A 21,098-nucleotide genomic window follows, 5' to 3' on the forward strand; every position below is an offset into this window, starting at 1 on the left:
TCTTACGCCTAGGACAGGTGTTCACTTGATGCTTGTCATCCCCACAATAGAAGCAGAGACCATTCTTCCTGCGGAACTCTCTACGTTGTCGGGGGGACACGGAGGCCCCGAGTTGCATAGGTACCTCCGAGTCTTCCGTGGAAGAACGAAGCAACGGAACCTCGGGAGGCATCATGGGGGAGTCAGAGGAGAAAACACCAAAACGTTCACGTTGTCGTTCCCTGAGACGTCGGTCAAGTCGTACCTCTAAAGCCATAACCTGGTCTAGGGAGTCAGAAGAGGGATAGCTAACTAGCAGGTCTTTCAGGGCGTTCGACAAACCCAACCTAAACTGGCACCTTAAGGCAGGGTCATTCCACAGAGAAGCTACGCACCACTTCCTAAAGTCAGAGCAATACTCCTCAACAGGTCTCTTACCCTGACGTAAGGTCACCAGCTGACTCTCGGCAAAGGCAGTCCTGTCAGTCTCGTCATAAATGAGTCAGAGAGCAGAAAAGAAAAGATCAACGGAGGAAAGTTCAGGGGCTTCAGGAGCCAAGGAGAAGGCCCATTCTTGGGGCCCTTCCTGGAGCCTGGACATAATTATACCCACCCGCTGGCTCTCAGAACCTGAAGAGTGGGGCTGAACCAGGGTCTCAAGGGGGTCCATAGTAGTGTGAGGGACCAGTAGTGTGAGGGACCAATCAAATTAAGATCTGAGGTATTTGGAGGCAAGGTCAACACCATGAATTCTTTATTCTTTTCCTCAAATCATTCCTGAACAATTTTTGCAGTGTCACAGGGCACATTATCCTTCTGTCCACTACCATTAGGGAAAACCGTTGCCATAAAGAGGTGTACTTGGTCTGCAGCAATGTTTAGAGTTTTAACAATGGTTTGTGTCAAAGTAAGATCCACAAGAATGCCAGGACCCAAGTTTTCCCAGCAGAACATTGCCCAGGGCAGCACTGCCTACGCCACCTTGCCTTCTTCCCATAGTGCCTCAAGGTGCCATCTCTTTCCCAGTTAAGCAACACACATGCACCCAGTTGTCCACATGATATAAAAGAAAACATGATTCATTAGACCAAGCAACCTTCTTCCATTGCTCTATGGTCCAGTTATGATGCTCACATGTCTATTGTAGGTGCTTTCGGCAGTGGACAAAGGTCAAAATTGGCATTCTGACTGGCCTGCGGCTATGCAGCCCCAAACACAGCAAGCTATGATGCACTATGTGTTCTGACACCTTTCTATTATAGTCAGGATTATTTTTTTTATGCAATTTGTGCTACAGTAGCTTTTTTGTGGGATCAGACTAGAAAGGCTAGTCATCGGTTCACCGGTTGTCCTCCTTTGGACTTATTTTGGTAGATACTAACCACTTCATACAGGACACAACTCCCAAGACCTGCCTCTGACCCAGTTTTTTAGCTATCACAATTTGGCCCTTGTCAAAGTCACTTAGATCCGTATGCCTGACAATTTTCCTGTTTCCAACACATCAACTACTAGAACTGACTGTTCACTTGCGGCCTAATATATCCCACCCCTTATCAATTACCGTTGTAAAGAGCTTATCAATGTTCTTCACTTTATTTTGTCAGAGATTTAACCATTTAACACCATACAGAGATCTGGGCTTCACTACTAGGAACCCCAGGTCGCTACCCTTTGAGGTAATCTCCCTTTGTGATGGCCAGCGTAAACAGTTGTGGTACAGAAATAGCAGACAGTATGCAAAGTCAAGTATAGCAAAAGTCAGGGCAGGCAGCAGACGGGCACTCACGGCTTTTAGAGCAAAATGTCAGGGCAAGCGGCAGAAGTTTGGCAAGGGTAACAAGCAAGATGTCAGGGCAGGCAGCAGGCAAGGATAATCAACACTACAGGCATAGACCAATCACAGAAAATCCAAATAAAATATAGCACAGGGTATCACTAGCAAGCGAGGAAGTATCCTAATTGCTCAGGCAATGTGTCCAGGCAAAGGAAGTGGAGAAGAAAGCAAAAAACGCACGGTGCCACATAGTGCAGATCACCAAAAGTAATGGAATAAAACAGAGGAAAGTCAATTGAGCTCACTTCTTGGCGTTGTGCTAGCACAGGCACAACGCTGTGGTAGACTTATAATGAAATAGGTATCATTAGACTGCTGCAGCCAGGTCCGATCCGGTAATTGGAAGTGGTTACCGCTGTAAAGTATTTGGAGGAATAAAAAATTGGTGGACCATAAACGGCGCTGCTGGTAATAAAGATAGAAGCAGTTCCAGTGTTTTGAAATACAAAAATAAATAATTTATTGTAAAAGACTACGCGTTTCAATGCTAAACCAGCCTCTTCATCAGGCTAAATTGTCTTTTCCACTATGGAACTTATGCACTGGTGGAGCAGATACACGGTCTGACTTAGCTGGTACAAGATCTGACCGAAAGGATTCAACACCATGAAACTGAGCATGTCCAAGCAGTAGTTCCAGCTGCAACTCCGGTTGAACCTAAAATTAACTTACCTGATAATTTTAATTTTTGTGAGAGTTGTAAATTATATTTTCGCCTAAGGCCTTTTTCCTCTGCAACCGAGCAGCAACGAGTTGGTCTCGTCATTTCTCTATTGCAGGGAGATCCTCAAACCTGTGCCTTTTCGTTGAGACCCGATGCCCCTGAATTTTTCTCTGTTGAGACCTTCTTTGCGGCCCTAGGTTTATTATATGATGAACCAGATATCACTGCAGTTGCAGAGGCCAATCTGTTATCTCTCCAGCAGGGATATGACGTCCTGTTGAGGAATACTGTTTGGAATTTAGATGGTGGTCCGTCCCTTCACAGTGGAATGATGCACCGCTCCAATGTAAATTCCGCCGAGGCCTTTCTGAAATCATAAAATATCTTCTGGTAAATTAGTCTCCGCCCCTTGAGTTTAGAGGATACCATGACTCCCGTTGTGCATCTTGACCGACGTCTACAAGAGTGCAAAAAAGAAAGTTCAGCAATGGGCTCTGCTCTTCCCTGAGATCCCTCCATCTGTCTCACAGGAGCCCGTGCAGTTGGGATCCACGATGTCTTCTCATGAACGGAGACTTTTCCAGAAATGCAAAGGGCTGTGCTTCTATTGTGGTGATGCTGGTCATATGCTCAAGTACTGTTCCAAACTATCCGGCTCTGGAAAACTTCAGAGCCTAGGTGGCCCCCGGGAATGTCATCTGGGTGGTCAGGTTTTTGCCCAATTTTCTCAAAAAATCCTTTTGCCTGCTAATATATTGTTTAACAATGTTTGTATTACTGGGCAGGCTTTCCTAGATTGTAGTTCTGCAGGTGATTTTGGGGATTTTCAGGATGCTAAAAAAATTGGCTCTTCTCCTTGTTCAACTGAGTAGCCCTGTCAAAGTGTTTGCTGTAGATAATACCCCTCTCTCTCAGGGGTCGGTCAAGTTCTCCACTCCGCCTGTTACTTTAGAAGTGGGTACCTTGGATACTGAACTAATTTATTTCTTTATTCTAGAAAACGTGCCTACTGAATTAATATTCGGTATTCCATGGTTACAGGCACACAATCCTGTTATTGATTGGGTAAAGGCAGATTTGATTAAGTGGAATCCTAAATGTTTTGAATCTTGCATGTCTCTATCTACTGCTAATGTATCTTGTAATGCACCATTGTTGCCTGAGTGTATTCAAGAATTTCAGGGTGTTTCCTCTGAAATCGGTTGTGAAGCTCTCCCTCCTCATAGACCGTATGATTGCCCTATTGTACTCCTCCCTAATGCTAAACTGCCTAAGGGGCGGATTTATAATCTTTCTGCTCCGGAAAGACAGGTCATGAAAGATTATATTAAAGACAGTCTCGGTAAGGGTTATATTCGTACATCTACTTCTCCGCTGGGTGAAGGTTTTTTCTTTGTTGAAAAGAAAGATGGTGGTTTAACACCCTGTATAGACTACCGTGAATTGAATAAGATTACCGTTAAGAATCAGTATCCTATTCCACTCATCCCAGACCTGTTTAATCAGATCTCAGAGACCAAGTGGTTCACTAAGCTAGATTTACACGGGGCCTACAATTTGGTTTGTATCTGCAAAGGGGATGAGTGGCAGACACCATTTAATACTCCAGTATTTGGTCATTATGAGTACTTGGTCATGCCTTTTGGGTTAAGTAATGCTCCAGCAGTTTTTCAGAACCTGGTAAATTATATTTTCAGAAATGTAATTGGACGCTTTGTTGTTGTGTATATTGACAATATTCTTGTGTTTTCTTCTGATTGGTCCTCTCATGTTCAACATTTAAGATTCAAGTACTGAGGGAAAATTTTCTTTATGCAAAATTTGAAAAGTGTCTTTTTGGAGTTCAGGAAGTTAATTTCTTGGGGTATGTTCTGTCTCCTCATGATTGTCATATGGATTCCGCTAAGGTTCAGGCGATTCTTGATTGGGTTCGACCCACTTCACTAAATATTCTGCAGAGGTTCCTGGGTTTCGCTAATCATTACCGAAAATGTATTAATAATTGTTCCACTATTGCCAAAACATTGGTGGATCTTACGAAAAAAACATCTCACTTTGCAGATTGGAAATTTATTTTGCAAATTTTCTGCCACTGAGAAAAATTATGATATATGTAATCGCAAGCTTCTTGCTATTAAGTGGGTATTTGAAGAATGGCACTACTTTCTGGAGGGAGCTAGACATCAAATTACTGTACTTATCAACCATAAAAACCTGACTTTCTTAGAATCAGCTAAGAGACTCAATCCCAGACAGGCTAGGTGGGCCTTGTTTTTTTTTACCAGATTTGATTTTATAGTAACCTACAGACCCAGGTCTAAATATGTCTGGGCTGACGCATTATCTCGAAGTTTCTGTTCCTCACAGGTCCCTGACATTCATCCTGAACCTATTTTGTCTAAAGGGATAGTGGTTTCTGCAATATTGCCTGATCTTGCCACTGAGATTAAAGTATGTCAGCAGCTCGCTCCTCACACCATTCCTGCTGGGAAATTGTTTGTACCTCCTCAAATCAGATTTTGTTTGTTTAATGAGTTACATGATTCGGTTTTGTGTGGTCATCCAGGGATAGCTGGTACTAAAAAATGTGTCCCATGGCTCTACTGGTGGCCGTCTGTATCTCGTGATATTAGTTCCTATGTCTCTGCTTGTGATGCCTGCGCTCGCGCTAAGACTACTTAAGTTCATTCTATGGGTGAATTACTTCCAATGTCAGTTCCACAGAAACCTTGGTCTCATCTGTCTATGAATTTTATCACCGATTTGCCTCCCTCTGAAGGGAAAACTGTCATTTGGTTTGTGGTGGACCGTTTCAGTAAAATGTCTAATTTCATTCCATTGCCCCAACGCCCCGATTCCAAAACTCTGTCTAAAATATTTCTTGATCAAGTGGTTCATCTGAATTCTATTCTGGAAAAATATTGTCTCTGATAAAGGTGTACAATTTGTGGCTAACTTCTGGAGAGCTCTCTGTAAGAAACTTGGTGTACAGTTATCTTTCTCTTCTGCATTTCGCCCTGAGACTAATGGTCAAACCGAGCGCTTTAATCAAACCTTGGAACAGTAACTTTGGTGTTATATTGCTGATAAACAGGCTGAATGGGTCTTGTATCTTCCATTAGCTGACTTTTCTATAAATAATCGCCACCATGTTTCTCTTGATACCTTGCCGTTTTTCTGTAATTATGAGTTTCATCCTCATTTTGGTTCATTTTCTGCCTCTTCTAGTGATAACCCTGAAGTGGAAGTTGACTCAAATAAACTGTGCACAGTTTAGGCTCAGGTTTAATCGAACCTGAAGAACTCCCAATTAATTCAAAACAAAAATGCTGACAAGAGACGTATGGTGGGTCCTTTGTTCAGTGTGGGTCATAAGGTGTGACTTTTTACTAAGAATCTGCTACTGAAAGTACCATCTCATAAGTTTGCTCCTAGGTTTATTGGTCCATACGAAATTGTTGAAGATATTAACCCTGTGTCTTTTCCCCTGGCTCTTCTTCCTTCTCTTAAATTTATGATGTTTTTCACAAATCTTTCTTTAAAAAAATTGTACCACGATTTAATCCACTCAAGAAACTTCCTCCTCCAGTTCAGGTAGAAGGAGATATGGAATTTGAGGTTCAAAGGATTGTGGATTCCAGAAGGGTCAGGGGTACGCTCCAGTATTTGGTGCACTGGAAAGGGTATGGGCCAGAAGAACGAAGTTCGGTTCCTGCTTATTCAGTCCATTCTAATCGTTTTTATTTGAAGTTAACTTTGAAACCTAGCCCGAGGTTTAACGGTCCGGTGGCCCCTCGCAGAAAGGGGGGTACTGTTAGGAAATGTCCATCACTTTAAGGTTGTCATGACTACTAGCCGAGCTTCTGGTGGCCCTGCTTTTTGATGTAGAGCAAGTCTCATTTCTCTGTCTGCGTCCTTTCAGGGCCAAGGGTGGAGTATTTGAATCTGTTCAGTTTGTCTCATTGTTGCTTGTGATTTCTTGTGTTTGCATGTGTCTGATCAAGCTCCTGGTTACACCCTGTATCACCTTGACTGTTTGAAATCTTTTAACTGGACCTCGGCTTTGTCTTTGGATTTTCCCTTCTGCTCACTGATTTTGGACATTCTGCTCCCGGCTGGTTTTGACTTCTGCAAGTCCTGGTACTCTTCTGTTTTGTGATTTGGACTTTTAGTATCTCCTGGTTGTGATCTCTACTTGCTGATTACCACTCCGGCTTGTCTGGGTATTGCATGCATTGCCCCTCCTGTCCAACACCTGATTCTGTAAAAGCAACCTGGGTTCTATGCAGTCAAATCCAACCTGCCTTGCGGCGGGCTCTGGTGAAGACCATAGAGTAGCCTTAGACTCTGCTGACCAGAGTGGTGATGGACTTGAGGTAGCTTATTTACCTGTATGCTTGATCCAGACAGTCTCCAGCTGCCTTAGGGGAATTGTTCGTATAGCAATTGCTTAAACTTCTTGCACTCTGGGGAATTGCTCAAGTAGTGATTCCTTGACAACAGTACAGCAAAACTTTCAGAATAAATTTGGTAAATGTGCTCCGCATAGAAACTGCATTTCGCATTGGGTGAAGCAATTCAAAATTACTGGGTGTTTATGTCATGGAAAAAGTCTTGGCCGTCCAAAGACTTCGGAAGAGACAGTGAGCAGAATTCGAGCCATGTACGAGAGTAGTCCTAGAAAGTTGACCAGGCTGACTAGTATACAACCACAGGTGCCACAAACCACGGTATAGCGTATCTTACAAAAACGTCTGCGTTGTAAGCCATACATAGATTACAGCTTCTTCTTGGGCTGAAACCAGATGACAAACCGAAACGCTGTGACTTTTGCATTGACTTGCGGGACCGAATGGAAGAGGATAAATTCGCTGAAAGGCTGGTATTCAGCGATGAGGCTACCTTTCACCTCAGTGGGTGTGTCAATCCCCTCAACGTTAGAATTTGTAACTCAGAAAAACCATGTGCCCTTATTGAGCACATGAGGGACTCACCCAAAGTAAACGTGTTCTGTGCAATGAGCAGGCACAAAGTCCACGTTCCCTTCTTTTTTGGCAAGGATACTATCACTGGCACTCCTACCTGGACATGTTAAAAGAATGGCTTATGCCACAGATAAGAGGAAGTTCTGACAAACATCGTCTTTCAGCAGAATGGTGCATCTCCACATTTCCATTTGAATGTTCACTGATAACTGAATGAAGCTCTGCAGAAACGTTGGGCTGGCCTCCATGACCGCCAGATCTAATCCCTGTGACTTTGTCTGTGCAGCATCAAGGACTCAGTGTAACTGCCACCCCAAGCCACAGGGTCTGAACGACATGAGACAACGCATCACTGAAACAGTGGAGTCCATATCCAAGGATATGATGGCACTAATCTGGACAGAACTGGACTGCCGCCTAGACATCTGCCATTTCACCATTGGAAATCACTTTAAACATTTGTAGTATATAGATAAAACTTGGATAGATAGTGTGTCTTCTCATGTTAATACATTTGTGTTATGCTCTCTTGGTTATGAATACCGAGGCTATAATTTTGCACCATCCTTTTTAAATCACTCTGTATATACATAGTCGAGTCACGTTATTATGACTACCTCCTACTTTAAACGTCGGCAGCATGTAGCCCATTAAGGAAGTGATGTGTCGTCAGCTAGCTTGGTGGGTATATAAGGTGTGCGATAGGTTGTTTGAACACATATCACTCTTTGTTGCCATAGTAAAAAGGGTGATTTATCAGAGTTGCAAAACGGGATGATTATTGGTTTTCGGGCCAAGGGCGGCAGTATTTCTCAAACAGCGCAGTTTGTGAACTGTTCGCTTGCTGCTGTGATGAAAGTGTATCGTGAGTGGACAAATGGCACCATTGGGAATAACCGTCATAGAAACTGAGGAGCACCACGTGCCATTGATGTGAGAGTTGAACATCGGCTACAAAGGTGCGTGAGGGCTGAACAACGCGCTACAGTGGAGAAGCTCACCATGAAAATCCACCACGGGGCTACCAAACGTGTCTAAAACAAGCGTACCCTACTGCGTATGGGGCTCCGAAGCAGATTGATGTTCACTTCTCCTCTGCTAACAAAGGTGAATTGTAAAAATGCTTCAATTTGAATGGCAGTATCGGATTTGGACCACCGATGATTGGCAAAAGGTTGCCTTCTCCGATGAGTCACATTTTCTGCTTCATTGAACGGGTGGACGTTGGCGTGTCAGACGAAAACAAACACCCTGCAACCATTGATAAAAGAACACAAGCTGGTGGCGGCAGCTTTATGGTCTGGTGAATTTTTTCATGCCATTCTCTGGGCCCACTCATCCATGTGGAAGGCACTCTGAACCAATTTGGATATGAATCCATCATTGCAGATGACGTACACCCATACATGCTGTTTGTCTTCCCTGGGGCAGATAGAATCTTCCAGCAAGACAATGTGACATGTCACACGGCTAGAAATGTTCAACAGTTGGTGGAAGAGCATGACCAAGACATTTAAATACTTTTCTCGCCCATAATTCACCAGACTTGAACCCAATTGAGCATCTGTGAGACCACCCCGATCATCTTGTTTGCTCTATGGATCCTCCCCCACGCAACCTCCAGCAAATGTGGGATGCACTGCAGTCAGCATGGCTCCAGATACCTGAGACAACCTATCAGCACCTCATTGGGTCACTCCCAGCCCGTCTAGCTGCTGTCAGTGCTGCATACGGGGCTACTCTGGATATAAGCTGGTGGTCATAATGATGTGACTCGACCCTGTACATATATATATATATATATATATATATATATATATATATATATATATGAAAAAAAGCAAACATTAAAGAGTTATTCCCATCAGAGAAAGTGATGGCATGGCATATTGCTAGGATTAGTATGGACCCCACGGTCGATACCCCTACCATTTCTAATTTCCAGCACTGCAGCCCCTTTAACGGTTTTCCCTTCAACCCGCATTGCAGAGGACTGCAACACAGCTCTGTTCAAGTGATCGGTGGGATCAGAAAGGAATGCCATATCCTAGCAGTATGATATCACTGTCTAAGATGGAAATAACTGTTTAATGTTATTACAATTAATTATGTTACGACATTTTTTATTTATATAACATTGTTCTGTTATTTAGAAACACAATTAGCTTTAAAGAGGCTCTGTCACCAGATTTTGCAACCCCTATCTGCTATTGCAGCAGATAGGCGCTGCAATGTAGATTACAGTAACGTTTTTATTTTTAAAAAACGAGCATTTTTGGCCAAGTTATGACCATTTTTGTAGTTATGCAAATGAGGCTTGCAAAAGTACAACTGGGCGTGTTTAAAAGTAAAAGTCCAAGTGGGCGTGTATTATGTGCGTACATCGGGGCGTTTTTAATACTTTTACTAGCTGGGCGCTCTGATGAGAAGTAACATCCACTTCTCTTCAGAACGCCCAGCTTCTGGCAGTGCAGATCTGTGACGTCACTCACAGGTCCTGCATCGTGTCGGACACATCGGCACCAGAGGCTTCAGTTGATTCTGCAGCAGCATCGGCGTTAGCAGGTAAGTCGATGTAGCTACTTACCTGCAAACGCTGATGCTGCTGCAGAATCAACTGTAGCCTCTGGTGCCGGTGTCCTCGCTCGTCTGACACGATGCAGGACCTGTGAGTGACGTCACAGCGTGATCTCTCGAGAACACGCTGTGTCTGCACTGCCAGAAGCTGGGCGTTCTGAAGAGAAGTGGATGATACTTCTATACACAACGCCCAGCTAGTAAAAGTAGTAAACACGCCCCGATGTACGCACATAATACACGCCCACTTGGACTTTTACTTTTAAACACACCCACTTGGACTTTTGCAAGCCTCATTTGCATAACTACAAAAATGGTCATAACTTGGCCAAAAATGCTTGTTTTTTAAAAATAAAAACTTTACTGTAATCTACATTGCAGCGCCTATCTGCTGCAATAGCAGATAGGGGTTGCAAAATCTGGTGACAGAGCCTCTTTAAGCCTTAATCTACTGCACTAACTTTTCAAGGACAGTTGTTTTTTCCTATGGAACGGTTGAGTCAAAGTTGCTCATTAAATTTCTGTAATATTTATGAATCCCAGTGGATTAGTGAACATCGTCCTGAAGTGCGATGACATTTTCAAATTATAAATGTTTAGAAATATTTGATGTATAAATCAATATACTCATTAAATGATAACATAATTCTAGAGATGAATTATGAGCTTGTATTCAAGGTTAGGATGAAATATTGAGATTACAAAAGAAGCCATCACTTTTGTCTCTATCAGTCTTCACAAAAGTTTACTTAGAACAAATAAATTGAATAGAAGATACAAGTACAAAAAAGACAAGAAGGACCTGTGTTTAAGGACTTGGTTTAGAACTGGGAAAACATTATTCTTTTAGTCCTTCATTTCGAAATAAAGGAAAGGCAGAGGGATTGAATGAAGCAGAATTATTTCTGGTTTTAGAGACTATTTATAGGGAATGTATTACCTATTTTTTAATAATTAAATAATTATGCTGTAACATATTACCTTAATTAGTCATTTTATTATTGCCTTTTTAATTTTTTTATTTATTCTCTTTAAATGATTATGGGACAGCCAACTTGTCTGAGATATGCATTGTAAGCATGAAACCGTGACATGTGCAGAGGTCTGTATAGGGAGGGGAGGAGGGAGAAGGAGCTGAGCAGTCCCCATGACCTTTTGTCAATAGTGTCATCTTGTGTCATCTACCTCCAGCTTTTTAATATTATCTTTTATTGTAACCTTGGCTGAGATTATAATGAAATGAATCTTGAACCTGGTGTCAGTCACAAGCTAAAAAAAACACAGGAATCTCTACATACCGAATTTATCATTGTGAGGACTTAGTGGCCAGTGCGGAATTTCCAGATTTTTTTTTATAGGTTTTTCTTTGATTAAAGTGCAGATTTGCAAATCTTAAAAATGTGACTAAGTGTGTAGCCATAGCACAGAATTCATAATTATGTTTGCTCTTGTATTAAAGTTATGTCCACATTTCAGTGGTAGAAACAGGGTCTAGTATATGGAAACCTTTGAGCACTTTTTTTTTTTTTTACTGAAACAATATGTTGTAGTGTTTAATGCAACTTTGTAATTGGATTTTATAAAAAAAAAAAAAGCTTCGTTTTTGAGATACGGCTTCTATGTATCCTGGATACCTAGTGGCTGTATCTTGCGCTGAAACCTGAATCAGTCAGGTCAACGGGACAGACGGCTTCGGTGACAGCGGGTCCTGCATGTGAATCCACCTGTTATCAATCATATTTAAGTTATGAACTTAGATGTGATCGATAACAGCTGGATCACGCAGGACCCGCTTTCACCGAAGTCGTCAGTCATGCTGACCTGACGGATTTGGGTTTCAGCCCAAGATACAGCATCTATGTATCCAAGATCGATAGAAGCTGTATCTCAAAAAGTAAAAACATTTCTTTAATAAAATCCAATTACAAAGTTGCATTAAATACTATAATACATTGTTTCAGTAAAAAAAAAAAAAAAAAAAAAAGGCTCAAAGGTTTCCATATCCTTTAAAATATACAAGTAGGGCTATGCTGAGGATTATGTAACACGTTCCATGGTTTGATTGCATCTTTAGGGCTAAAACATAATTAAAACAACATGCTAATATCATCATGGTATTTCTTCGCAGTACTGCAGCTCGGCCGCTATTCCGTGACCGGAGCCATCTGCTTCCGGCTCCAACTACTGCATACCGTTCAAAACATCCGACGCTCGGAGGCAGCCAGAGCGGCTGATCAATGCGGGGTCCGGTTGTTGGACCCCCACCAACTATATACTGATAACCTATAAGGTGGATAGGGCATCAGTTGCGGCATCAGTTGTCCGGTCGTGGACAACCCCTTTAAGACCCAAACATTATTTTTCGTTTTATCATTGTTACATCTCAAGAGCCATAACTTTTTTATTTTTCCGTGGATGAAGTTGTATGAGGGCTTGTTTATTGCAGGACAAATATATATATATTTTTAATGGCACTATTTAGGTCTACATATTTTAATAACTAGTCTTAATTATTAGATTCATTTTTTTTTTTTTTTTTAGCTCAAGTAACAAGTCAATATTATTCTGTGGGTTGGTACGAATCCAGCGATACCAAATATGTTAAGGTTTTTTCACATTTTAGTAATTTTGCACAACAAAAAACATGTTTTATAGAAAGAAAAATTGTTTTTGTATCGCCACATTCTGAGATCCATAACTTTTTTTATTTATCGTTAATGTAGCTGTATGTGGGCTTGCTTTTTGTGGGAACTGTTGAAGTTGTTATTGGTACAATTTTAATGTGCATATAATTTGATTAATTTTTATAATTTTTTTTTGGTGGTGGGAGTGCAAAAAAGCAGCACAATTCCACTTTTTTTTTGTCCCCCTAGGGGACTTGCAGCAGCGATTGTTTGATTGCTTCTATAATTCTTAGAAATACATAGTCTTTCAAACCACTATTGCCTGTTAGTACTGCACTGACATGGTCTTATAGACAGATGGTTATGGCAGACCTGGGGGCCTATGTTAGGTCCCCGGCTACTATAGTAAATCATTGGACCCCCGCAATAGTGTTGCAATGTGCCAATGGGCTGACAGAGGGAGGCCTCTCCTCCTGTCAAACACCTTAAATGCTGTGGTCGCTATTGATGTATTCAGCACCTAAGGGGTTAAAACGATCGTAGACCAACCTTATTAGTCTCAGATTAGTGCACTGATGCCCAAGACTCTTAGCAGCAGCCTGGGCACCGGGATTGGACAGCGCATAGCACTGCCATCTTCTTATGAAGTGGCATCACAAGAAATCCCCTGAACAGCCGCTGAAAAACCACTATGCCGCTGTTGTTAAGGGGTTAATATACACACACTCATAAATATCGGGGACAGACTGATGCGAGCGCTGCAATGAATAAAGTGTACGTTTTACAAAACTGGCCAGAGATAACACTCCATCGTTGAAATCAGCATGTCTGTCACTGCCCTATGCGAAAGGGCAGCATAAAGGTGGTGACAGATTCCCTTTAATAGAGGTTTGTCCTCTGGATTTTCTAGGATCTGCTGCATCTATCTTTTTTTCAGAACTGGTAAAGTAAGGTATGCAGTGTGAGAGAATCCCTGTCTATTATCGTTTTCTAGGGGTACCTTCAAAACAGATTGGAATGTATGCAGTTCTGACTCATGAAAAAATAAGGTCCCTTGCACACCACGTTTGGTAAGAAATATGTTTTTTTTGTCATGTCAGAAATGTGTCTGAAAGCCTGAATTACAAATGTAGCCCATGCATATAATTTTTTTCCTTTCTGAATTAATAATAAATCATGGTTAAAAGCTAGTTCCACCTTCACCATCATTTTGCTCCAATGCATCTAAAATTAAAAATAAAGTACCTTTGCAATAGGTATTGAATACAAATTTTGTTTGATTTCTACAGCATCTATGCAGACCTCTGCGTCTCCATAGTAACAGACAACAAACAAACTCAGTGTAGTCTGAGCCTCCAGTCATACTTTCTTAGATCGGGTACGGTGCCCTGCATATATTCGGTAGGTTAACAAGAAAAAGAAAAAAGATAGCAAGAAGTAAATGACAGATAAAAAGGAAGTATGACTGCAGACATGATATAATATAAGGCGGTTTGGAGACAATCTCACATTTGAGATGAGAATCTTGGTGTGCCCATCGCTCCCTCTCACTCTCACCTGACAATGCCCTGCTCTACTTTGCCATAACTTCTGTATTATACCATTATCTGTGTGTTATAGAATGTAAAAAAAAAACTAATTTCCTTTTAAGCTGGGGTACTTCATAAAGCTGTTGTCTCCATTTTATTATATTAAGATAAGGCATGATTACCTGATGCCACCTGCTACTACTTTATCTTCCCTCCTAATGTTCTGCTCTGTGATTTTTATTAACTTATTTTAGGAGTTTAGTTTATCTGCATTTGCTGTTAATTAGTTTTCAAACTACTTTAGAGGATCAACAGCAATTGTTTTCTGTTCCAATGCAACACATATGCAGACTTTCCTATTTTTTTCAATGCAAGGTTAATTTATTTCTGGTGGTACTAAGTTGACTATCATCAATGTATGAGCGTCCTTTTTTTGTCACATTTTACTCCAAAATAGAGTGATATCTCCTGAGCGACATATTTATTAACCATTTGTGCTACAGTTTGGTGCAATTTGCGCCATGTAGAATATAAAAGTGAAGTGGATAGTGGGAAAGGCATACAACTTGGTCATTTTAAATGCATTTTTTAATTATGACACCAATAAGAAAAAAAGTCACATCTCAACTCCCTTAAGACTGTGTCATAGAAATACTTCCATAATTTTAACCAGTGTGAAAATTATTGGCACTTCTGTACTGTATGTTGTGACAAATTTTTCAAATAAGACTCATAAATTTGTTGCAGCATGTCACTATAAATGTGATATTTATATACAGAATATAAACTATTTTTATTGATGAAGAGCTCATACTGTACACATGATACTCTTCTTACAATATCCAATATTTCTGTGAATAAACTACATGAACATAACATTTCTATACTCAAACGCATTTCATAAATCTTCATATGCGACCTGCTGTATTTTATAAAATATAGGGTTGGCCGCAGAATAAAATTAACTAAAATAACTAATGAATAGAGGTTCTTGAATCAATCTCTTCCGTCAAGTTGTTTAGCATTTTATTCAGTTATTGTGTCTACCATTAAAGCTTCTGAAAGGTAAAGGATCTTTCTGACAGGACACTTAATTGGGTTGTACAGGATAAAAAAAAAAAACATGGCTGCTTTCTTCCAAACAGCACCACACCTGTCCAGTGGTTGTATGTGGTATTGAAGTTCAGCCCTATTCTTTTCAATGGTGCTGATCTGCAATACCAAACACAACCGATGGACAGGTGTGGCACTGTTTTTGGAAGAACACAGCCATGTTTTTCTAGTACTGTACAACCCCTATAAAGCGCAATTTATTGGCAGCTCTTTTGGCGGCTTTTCTTTTCAGTTATGATCAGAAACTATAAATATAACAGAAATGAAACAGATGCAAAACGACTGAGAAAAATGGACCAAAACGGCCGACACCTGGACCATGTCGTGTGAATAGAGCCTTGAAAAACACCTTCTATTTCATGATTGGCTCTGGCTGCTGCACTACCCCTCCCACATGCTTTTACAATACAGCTCTATCTACACACATTGGTTTTTGTGTATAAGCACAAGCCCAGCACATGCTCACCTGGAAGTCAGTGTATTTGGAGAGGACTCGCTGAAATTATTTGCATGGCAATGCATAGACATTACATGGCGGAACATGATGATGCATTCGACAGGCACTGAATTAGATTAACCTCATCCGAACCCGCAAATTTTGATTAATGTGTATTAGATGTTCAGCCAACATTTGTTAGGCAGATGGGGGAAAAAAGGATTAGGCATTTTGAATTTCAACATGCCCAATCCTTTGTTATCAAGAGAGAAATGCTGCAGCCAGGGTTGTCTAGCAGCGACTTATTCACCTCTTTTTATTGAGATTACATGAACGCTTGGCTGAACAAAGCGTGCATATGTATGGCGGGGTGGGAGAAATAGCTATAAGCTGAACAGTATGACTACCTTTAGAGCCGGGATAGAATAATTAAAAACTACAGAAGACCAAGTCTCCTGTTAGACAAATAAGATTACTAAATTTTTACAAACATATACTAAGCCAAAATAGCCTAAGTGGGGGCCTGGTAAGCCGATTTTAGAGTTTATGCAGACGACCGTATTTTCGTTGCGCTGTACTATTCCACAACATAATGCATATGAACAATACACGGACCTATAGAACTCAATGGCAAAATTCACACAAACATTCGTCCACACAGGCACACGCTTAACGTGGAATGAATTGCAGCATGCCCCATCAGAACCCCTTTTCTCGCCCATTAAACTCGCCCATTAAAGGCAATGGGTGCACAAGAAAAAACAGACAGCATACAGACACTATCTGTATTTCGCAATATTTAACAAATCATTCCTTAGTTAAAAAGAACCTTTCACCTCCCCATACATGCGCAGCTGAGTGCAGCATTTAATGGGCAGGGCTGCACAAACCTTGGGGCACTTTACATTTTTTTTCTACCCTCCTCCACTACGCACACGCTCTCCTCTCTCCAGCTCTTGCTGTAACACTGTCCGTAGCTGATTGGACAGTGTCACAGCCATGTTACACGCCCCCTTGCCATCACACACCACATTGACAGTTCAGGGGGTTATTTAAATATTGGGCGCCAAATATACCGGCACCAATATCTAAATAGTGGAGTAGGGTAGAATTTTTTTTTAAGTGCCCCAGGGTTTGTGCAGCCCTGCCCATTACATGCTGCACCCAGCTGCACATGTATGGGGAGGTGACAGGTTCTCTTTAAGCAGAAAAAAAGTTTTACAACAGGAAGTAAAGTACTGCCCGACAAACCTGGAACTGCACCTTAGAGGCAATCCAGATCAGCCACGCCAAGGCATATTCTAGTGGAGAGGCTCATTGTTTTGGTACAGGAGGGGCCTGAGATCTGGGATCTACAGTGATAGAAATAAGAAAAATGCAGCATCGAAGCAAATCTGCAAGAATCTCTTCCCTCAATGGGACAACAGCACATTTAAAATGCCTGTTCTTTTAGCAGAAATTTTGTGAAAAGATAGAGAAGTTGTAGTAACCAGCAACTAATTTTCATGAAAGCTGTTGATGGATTTGCGACCGTAAGTTAATTTTTTGTTGTGTAGCTTGTTTTTTGCAAGCTAACATTCTGGAATTGTTTAAACTATTAAAATATAAAGTAATTTATCCGGCAAGGTGAATGCTGAAATTATTGGATTAAAAATAACTCTAAAATGAATAGCACCCCTAAAAGTTGTTAAAAAAAAAGAATACAGCTCACATCATTAAAAAAAAAAAAACCTCAGACAGCTACAGCATGTTGATTTAAAAAAAAATGATGGCTCTTCTAAGGTGGGGAAAATAAAACTTAAAGAGGCTCTGTCACCACATTATAAGTTCCCTATCTTCTACATAATGTGATCGGCGCTGTAATGTAGATTACAGCGGTGTTTTTTATTTAGAAAAACTATAATTTTTTATGGAGTTATGACCTATATTAGCTTTATGCTAATGTCTTTCTTAATGCCCAACTGGGCGTGTTTTACTTTTGACCAAGTGGGCATTAAGAAATTAATTAGCATAAAGCTAATATAGGTCATAACTCTGTCAAAAGTGATCATTTTTCTAAATAAAAAACACCGCTGTAATCTACATTACAGCGCCGATCACATTATGTAGAAGATAGGCCACTTATAATGTAGTGACGGATTAATAAACTCGGAAAACAAACTTCAGACTGATGACAGTGTCACAGACTTCTAGATGGTGTCAAATCCTGAGTCCAATCCGGCAGAGGAAGAACACTCTTCCACACCCAGCACTTCATCAACTTAAATTTGATCGGTATTAGGATCAAATTCAGTATTAGTATTAGAGGGACGCAGGAGCCACTGTCAGCTCAACTATCAGTCCATCTGACTGACGGATTCAGCATGCAGCGGCGCTATACAGCTTCTATGCAGCACAGAAACTAAATGCAATTTTAATACATGTCAATTGTAAAAATGTATATAGACACATAAAACATACATTTAATTTAAAAAAAAATGCTACAAAGGCTTTTCCTGCTGTTAATATATGTGTGTGAGATGCACATTGCTGAATTGCACTGTAATTTTATTTACAGTGGATATAAAAAGTCTACACACCCCTGTTAAAATGCCAGTTTTTGTCATGTTACAAAGTCAGTACAAGATGAATTATTTCAGAACTTTTCACACCTTTGATTTCACCTATTATCTGTACAATTATATTGAAAAACAAACTGAAATCTTTTAGAGGGGAAAAATAAAAATAAAGAACAAAAATAATGTGGTTGCATAAATATGCTCACCCTTAGGCCTTATTCACACGAACGTGTTTTACGTCCGTGATATGCACGTGAGAATCATGCGCGTCGCACAGACCTATGTTAGTGAATGGGGCCGTTCAGACAGTCCGTGATTTTCACGCAGCGTATGTCGGCTGCGTAAAACTGACGACATGTCCTATACTTCGCCGTTTTTCGCACACCACGCACCCATTGAAGTCAATAGGTGCGTGATAATCACGCACGGCACGCGGAAGCACTTCGTGATTCGCGCAACATTATATAAAGAAATGATGGAAAAAATAAAAGCATATCCTTCATTCAAATCACGCAGCCACGGAGCCAACACTGATGACACAAAATGCTGTGTTTTTGTGCGCGCAAAACACACACGGTCGTGTGAATAAGGCCTTAACCCCTTAATGACCAGCCTATTTTGGACCTTAATGACCAAGCTATTTTTTACGTTTTTCAATCGTCGCATTCCAAGAGCTATAACCTTATTATTTTTGCGTCGACATAGCTGTATAAGGTCTTGTTTTTTGCGGGACAAGTTGTATTTTTTAATAGCACCATTTTTAGGTACATATTATTTATTGATTAACTTTTATTAACTTTTTTTGGGGGGGGAATAGAAAAAAATCTGAAATTTCGCCACTCTTTTTTGCGTCCTAAATCTACGCCGTTTACCATGTGGTATAAATAACACAATAACTTTATTCAGCGGGTTGTTACGATTGCAACGATGCCAAATTTGTATAGTTTTTGTATGTTGTACTACTTTTACACAGTAAAAACGCTTTTTTTTCAAAATTATTTGTTTTTGTGTCTCCATATTTGAAGAGCCGTAACGTTTTTATTTTTTCGCCGATGCGGTTGTATGAGGGCTTTTTTTTTTGCGGGACGACTTGTAGTTTTTATTGGTACCATTTTGGAGTAGATGCGACTTTTTGATCACTTTTTATTACATTTTTTTAAAGTCAGTATTCACAGAAAACAGCAATTTTTCCATAGTTTTTTATTATTTTTTTTACGGCGTTCACCGTGCGGGTTAAATAATGTAATAGATCTATAGTCGTTACGGACGCGGCGATACCAAATATGTGTAACTTTTTAACTTTATTTTGTTTTTTTAATAGTAAAGCATTTTGTAAGGGGAAAAGCTGGGTTTTTCATTTTTTTTCACATTTTTTTTTTTATTAACTTTATTAAACTTTTTTTTCACTTTTTTTCTAGTCCCATTAGGGAACTATAATATGCGATTCTGCGATCGCTATTATAATACACTGCAATACTTTTGTATTGCAGTGTATTACTGCCTGTCCGTTTAACACGGACAGGCATCTGCTAGGTCATGCCTGCGGCATGATCTAGCAGGCATTCACTCCAGGCAGCCTGGGGGCCTTTATTAGACCCCTGGCTGCCATTAGAGACACAGACACTCGGCGATCGTATCGCCGGGTGTCGGTGTGGGAGAGAGGGAGCTCCCTCCCTCTCTCCAAAACCACTCAGATGCGGTGCTCGCTTTTGGCACCGCATCTGAGGGGTTAAACGTGTGAGATCGATACTAATATCGATCTCACACGGCAGAGCAGGGACGCTCCCAGCCCTCAGCTGCCTCTAGCAGCTGAGAGCAGGGAGATTTGACAGCTCCCTGCTCTGTAAACGTATTCCGATGCCGCGATGTAAAATAAGGCCCGTTAGTGACCGACATAGAAATACGATGGGTCGGTCACTAACGGGTTAAACTAATACTTTGTTGAATTACCCTTTGCCTTTATGACAGCATTCAGTCTTTTTGGGTAGAAGTCTATAAGCATGGCACATCTGACTTGACAATTGTTGCCCAATCTTCCTTGCAAAAGTGCTCCAAATCTGTCACATTGCGAGGGCATCCCCTATGTATAGCCCTTTTCCGGTCACCCCACAGATTTTCAATGGGATTCAGGTCTGGGCTCTAGCTGGGCCATTCCAAAACTTTAATCTTCTTCTGGTGTAGCCATTCTTTTGTTTATTTGGAGGTTCTGCTTTGGGTCCTTGTCATGATGAAAGGTGAAATTCCTCTTAACAAAAAGAAAAAAGACAAGATCCAGAAATATTCAAGGCACTCTTTAGGTAAAGAAAAAATAATTTTGTATTATATTCGTTTTTATTTATTCTGAATTAATTTAATTTCTATGTGTATAAAAAAGGGGAGTTTTACAATAAAAAAAACCCTAGTAATACTCTTACCAACATTTGACAATAAGAAGCAATACAGATTACCTGGCCAGGTTCTACAATAATCTTTCATTTATATTGTTAATTTGTAGGTTTCATCAAAAAAATGTTTCCTGCAGTCTGTATTTGTGGTGTGCGTCTCCTCCCCCCAATGATTGAAATCTTTCTTCACATACTGTTACCCATCAGTGATGGCTATGCGAGGCAAGCTGCAGCTCATATATATCAAGAACTACATAATGCGCTGAATAGTCTTTGATATTCGTTAGCTGTGGCAAACCCTGGACTCCTTCCGCTGATTAACTGTTTGCTCTATGTGCACAATATGGGGAGAAAGATGACAATCATTGGCAGGAGTGCAGGGGGAAACCCAGAGGCGTAACTAGGTTTTCCT

This window comes from Rhinoderma darwinii, chromosome 6 (assembly GCF_050947455.1).
Source record: "Rhinoderma darwinii isolate aRhiDar2 chromosome 6, aRhiDar2.hap1, whole genome shotgun sequence".
NCBI classification, from domain to species: domain Eukaryota; kingdom Metazoa; phylum Chordata; class Amphibia; order Anura; family Rhinodermatidae; genus Rhinoderma; species Rhinoderma darwinii.